Below are 6,443 nucleotides of genomic sequence, written 5' to 3'. Positions count from 1 at the left end.
AAGTGGGTTTGATGATATACATGGAATGCTTGCATTTTCATGTACCCTAAAGGGAGAGGCCAAGAAATGGTATTGGAGCCTCCCAAGAGGGTCAATCAAAACCTTTGAGGAACTATGCAACAAATTCCTAGATAGATATGAGAAGAAGGTTCCCATGACTCAGGTCTTGGGATATCTTGCACATTTTTGGCAAGAGTCAGATATCTCCATCAATGATTATACAAAGCCTTTTATGACATTTTGAAGCTTTGACTAGTAAAAATATGTCAATTGCTAGAATACGTGTTTTATGACTTTGTCAATTTCTTGGAAATAAACACACGGTTTCAAGTCAGGATGAGAAACCCTAAGTTATTGAAGGAGGCAAAGATTCAAGAAGATGATTATGAGAGCTATATTTAGAGGTGTTAGGAGAACTATTGGAGTTTTCCTCACACCCTTGAAATTCATAAGGATTGGCAAAATTTTCTCTATTAGCCAATTAGTTACTGGTTTCTTCATGTAATCTTAGCACTGACATAGAAAAACAATGTCAAACAAGTTCCTTTACAACAATTGATCTTATTTATCTTTGGAATACATCATATAATCCAGCCCACAAGCTAATCCATAATCCACGTGAAGGCAATCCATAATCCACCCGAAGGCAATCCAGCAATCCTCAGGGATTACAAATCCAAGTTTCCACCCGTAGACTAGTATGCGGACCTCGAGATCCAATCCCGAGTCACGTCGGCCTCTTGTGGAGGACTCGGAAGGCAAGAGATTTACGGCCAGAGCCCCCCTGGCACTGAAGTGTCCTCCTGCTCCAAGTAGCACCCCACCCAACGGAGAGACCTCTCGCAGCGGGTTTGGTCCACGTTCTTGGCGCGGCTAGCAACCCCCTTGGTTAGGGTCAGGCAGACAGTCGGGGGTAACTGATGCTACCACTCCCTTCAGGCCTTCAACCTGAAGTATTAATTATTTTTCCATCTTTAGTTCTTTGAGCAAAGCAATACAAACAGTGCTCCTAAATTGTACAAAACACAATCAATCCAGTGGTCATTTTTTTGGCCAACTACTAAGGAGTGAATCCTCTTCTCCGAATGCGTCCAACATCCGATCCGGGATCAATTGTGACTTGGCAAGATCCCCAAGGGTTTCATCGTTTGTGTACCCTTGTATCTTTGGGTTAGGGTTATACCCTGTTAATCCAATTTAACCAACACCTTAGGTTTCTTAAATTAAGACAGTAAATCCTGGCGACCTTGTCTCTGTAACTTGATTTGTCAATTGCTTGCTAGGCAATTCATAGTTACCTTATCTTGGCAAATCAACCTAAGAAGGGTGATGTAGCAGCATATCTACTCATCCTCTTGCACAATAGGTTTGCACTAGAACATGCCAACCTTATTCCAAGGAGTGGCAAATCTATCTTGTGATTAAAGCACAAGCCATGCGACATTGCAACTTGTTGCATAGGAGTCGCATCTAACTTGTGGGTTCAATCTCCCATCAATGACGTTCCTTGGTCAAGAAGTATGTTTAGTCAAGATGTAGGGTTTGGGGTGTCTTCTTACCCAACCCAATCCCTAACCTTACTAGGTCACAACGCTTGGCCCTAGGGATTCTAAACTCAATCGGAGTTTTAGTATTAGGTCGATCAATCCTTAGGGTGAAACCCTAGATCGTTATTGTATGGGCGTCCGATTAACCCAAACATTTTCGTGAATGTGGGTCGGATCCTTTGGGATCAAAATTTCTTGACTTGGCATCCACGTGCGATACTAGGCAAAATTTCTAACGTGCTAAACCCTAGCTAGCACTTTGAGGTGTTTGTTATACTAACTACTTATGCTTTTAAGAATCCCTTGAGGGTTATACCCTTACAAGCGATCTAGCCAAATCGGTCTACTTGTCTTGCAACAAGAAACGATCTCTGCTAAATTTGTTCTAAGGGTGTAAATAGTTGCAAAACATCACATTACGTGTAAATATGTGATTCATTACCTCTATGCACTATAAGGTTTGCAATAACCCTTTCTTTTCTTGCTAAAGTCATGACGAATGACAATTTGGAGAATAACTTGCATAAAACCTACAAATATTTACATCAAGGAGCTATGCCTACAACCTTTTTTTTAATGCAATTGAATTTCAGGCTTTAATATGATATGCAACCTTTTCTAGATACAACTTCGATGAATGAAGTTCATGCATGACGAATATGTAACATGCAACCTTTTCTAGATACAACTTTGATAAATGAAGTTCATGCATGACAAATATCATAAGACTATTATTGACTTAATCCATTCTACAAGCATCTTCGCATGCAACATGCAAGTCCATGGTTTCATTTTCATGCCATGCAGTTCTTTGGACAACATCTAACGGATGTTAATGACTTTCTCATGTGAATCACAACAAGGAAGTTATTGCCTAAATGCAATATACGCTTGTTCTTTTCTGCAACCAATCAAAGATGCATTTAAACAATTTCATCTTTTAACCCTAAGCAATATGTGCTTAGGAATTTCAACTTGGAAATGCAAGCAACCCAATTTCATGACATGCACTAATTTTCGTAAATTGTCCATGGGGATAAATTCCCAAATGTATCTTAATTTAGAGACTTGCGTAAATGCATTCTTCCCATGGAAATTAACCATGCCTAAAGCATTGCTTTAGTGCGGAATCATTCTTTTAAGAACCTGGGCTTGAGGGCTCGTAGGGATGTCCACGCGTATGCTTGGGGAAGAAATTCCCGCGTGAGCACCTTGCGTCTTTTGTTTGGGGGCCATCGATGTCGAAGACTCTTGACTCTGCAAAATCATTTTTTTTCCTTAACTGAACTACGAACTTTCTCCAGCCCTTGGCAATCGGCTTCAAGATCTGACTACTTTTCCCCTCGCGCATGAATTGGGATTATGAGCCCGGTTTCAGAAACCGGGGAGGCTTGTGGAAACGAGGCTTTTAGAAGCCCAACTTTAGAAGCTTCTGCTTCTGAACAGGATTACCTAGAGGGGGGTAATGATTGAAGGGGAGAAGATTAACGACAAGAGGGGGAGGGGAGATTATGTCAGTGATGGCAGTGGTATGGGTAGGCGGCAGCGGCGCGGCAGCAATGGCAGCCTGGCGGCAATTTCAACGGTTTCTCCACGGCAGGCGACAGCACGGCAAACCTTCGACTCTTCCCCCTCTCTTCGTGCCTCAAGGGGGGGAGGGGTCATATAGGCTAAGTGGGGGAGAGGTAGCCACACACGTGGCTTGTGCATGCCTCCCCCCTCATGCTTCCACACACCACACTCCTCCCTCTCTCCACTTAACTCACTCCTCCACACACTCCCTCTTCCCCTTCCATGCATCGGCTAAGGGGAGGGGTAATTAATAAAAAAAAAATCCTTAATCTTACCCATTATCCAATTGCACCTTTTTTCAAGAAGGGTGTTCTCACGTGGCTTTGTGGTCTTCAACCGCGCCTCCTTATGCACTGTGCGGTTGGAGTTTATTAACGCATGAAGGTGGGGTTTTTAGCCCATGGTTCTTCTAGTCGTAGGGAGAATATTTCAAGCTGCTTTTGCATAGGTGTGTAAAGGTTGAAATTCATTAATATTTATTGTGGAAATATTACAAAACTGATCTAAAATTGATGCATTGAGGGGTGGGTTGAGATTAAAGAATTTGATCGTGCAATGATACAAGAGCATAAAGAAGCATAGATCGTGGCTGGAAGGATCATTTGGTTGTTGGGAAGCATAAGCAAGTCCCCAATTGTGAAATATGTATGGATTATGCGTGGTCTAATGAGAAAAAGGTAGATCTCGTTGCTTTATGAATAATTTTGGTTGAAAATGGTTAGAAATGATTGTATTTTATTGCCAATGATCTGATTTATTAGTCATGTTGAAGTACTCAAGAAAAATAGTCATCTAATAAGGGTATACTAAACACACAAAACCTGCAACTATGCGAGTTTCAGAAAAATTGGCAGTTTTTGGGGTATTGTCATGCATATAGTGTTCATATGGGTTGAAATGTGATAGGAAAATCATACTTGATAAGATTAATCATTCTAAACCAATAAATCAAAAAATATTCATATAGATTTTTACCTTTGAAAAATAAGTAAAAATAAGATTTATGTTAATGAATGTATGGTAGAGTTGAAGCATGAGGTTTAGTCATAGTTCAATCCTATCTCTTTGTTAGAGTGGGTTTTTATTGCTTTTGTGAAAGAAAAATATGTCTTAAACACCCATCAATGCATGCAAAATCTTAAACAGTAGGGAGAAGGGGGGTTGTTGAGTGTTTAAAATACATTGAATTTTGATGTTTTTATGATGCATAACATATAGGATACGTGTAGTTTAAATTTAAAGGGTCTAGTTGAATGAGAAATCTCGGTATAGTCCTAAGCAATGAAGCACTCTCTCAGATTAGAAGAAAAGCATGAAAAGAATTGTCTTTACACTTTCACAATGCTAATTTTAAATTAATAAACTTGTTTGAGCATAATAGTCTTACACAATTGCATTTTCACATACTATATATGGCATCATCGTGGTTGGATGCATGGCACTTGTTTTATGAATGATGACCTATGTGGAGAGTGTACTACACTAAGCCGTAAGGCTAGATATTTGGTTCCTTCATGAATGTTTAGTTAGAACTATTCATTATCTCCTACATTGATAAATCAAAAGAGTGGACTATGTTCTCAATGTGTTATTTGTTCACGGTGCATCTTGGGGCCAATTCCCCAGGTGTAGGAGAGTTATAGTGGAGCCAGGGTGATGAGCCGAGGGATGTTCCGGTTGTGTGTATTTATGTGGTGTACAATACCAGCATGTTTAGGCTAGGACTATGAACTATACAATCACAAAGTTCTTAGATGCTCTTGGACGCGAGGTCGTGCAGGATGGTTTGAGGTATGTAGTAGAGGCCCGACTGGTGCCATAGAGTGAGTGTCATGCCCATTTTAGGTCTCGATAAGTGGTGCATTTTTTAAGAGTTGCTTATAAGTTGAAATTTTTGAATCTCGGTCAATAGGAATCAGTTTACTAGTGTATGCCAAAAGGCAATGAGATAGAGTCAAAAGACCATCAAGCTGAGCTTCACAAGCAAGAAAGAGCTAAATGGGCTAGATGGTAGGCTCAAATTATTAGAAGATATTCTCCGCAAAGGAGTGGCCCAATATTCCTACAAGGTAGGGGTCCTAGTAATCCTAGTCCTATGCATGGTCTGTTAGGAGAAGGAAGTCATAGTACTTTCCCTCTTCCAATTAGTCAGTCCACTTCTTCGAGTGGAGTAATAGTTCCCATTGTTCAAGCTCGTTTAGCGAGTTTGGTTGTTTCCATATCATAACCCATTGCAATCCTAGCTAGGAACATCAAACTTGCTAGCCTTAAGATTCCCTCTACCCATTTTTAATGGGTTAGTAGAGGAAGATGAAAAACTTCATATTAACGAATTCCAAAAGTTATTGTTTAACTACAGAATCTAATATGAAGGACACTTGATGATATTCTTTAGTATGACTCTAAAAGGATGAGTTGCAATATGGTATCATAGCCTAGAGGCTAGAACCATAACTATGATTGATTTATTCTTTGCGGCCTTTCGAAGAGATTTTTCCCCTAAAAGAGGAGGTTAGTATTGGCTACATGTTCTCAATTTAACACGTCAAGAACCTGATGAGAATGTCCATGGGTATGCCAAGAAATTGAAGGAAGTATTTTATAAGATCCAAACTCATATTTCTATTCCAACGATCACTCATTTGCAATAGTTTTTGAATGGGCTAAACTTTAACATTCAAGTATAGTTGAGTATTGTTGCTCTTGTTGACATTGATAGAGCTATTACATAAGCAGAGGAGGTAGAGTCACGATTACAAGCGGCCTATACCTCTAGGGAAAACTAAAATTCAAGTTTAGGATTTCAAAATACTTTGGCACTGGCAAATGGAGATCAAGGGATACCTGTGAGCACACCTAATGGGAGAGGAAGCATGATTCCAAATGTGCCCATGTTGCGAGCTCCTTTGAGTGTGAGCATACCTATGGCTAGTTAGATCACTCCACAAAGTGTTGGAGGCCAAATAATAAATCCTAATGTTGTTTCAAGGAATCAATTGCCAATTTCTTCTCAAGTTGTTAGGCCAATGGAACGATAGGTAGACAATCATGGGGCTATGAGTCAAGTGCCTCTCTAATGTCCTTGGAGAAGTTAAGGATATGATGAAGCACTATACTAACATGATTAGAAAAAAATATAGACAAATAGTTGTCATTGTCAATTTCTTTAAGAAGCAACAAAATTTGATAGGGAGTCCTTGCCCTGAAGAGGGTGCTCCCTCAAGATTTAGTTATAAGAGGTGTGGTGGCCAACATTTACCTAGGAATTGTACAAATGCTAAAAGTGGAAGATGTGGGAAGTTCGGCCACTTAGCTAGTATCTAT

Source organism: Lygodium microphyllum, chromosome 4 (assembly GCF_053477565.2).
Source record: "Lygodium microphyllum isolate KBCC chromosome 4, Lygodium_microphyllum_v1.1.10, whole genome shotgun sequence".
Taxonomy (NCBI): Eukaryota; Viridiplantae; Streptophyta; class Polypodiopsida; order Schizaeales; family Lygodiaceae; genus Lygodium; species Lygodium microphyllum.
This window is presented reverse-complemented; position numbering follows the sequence as displayed.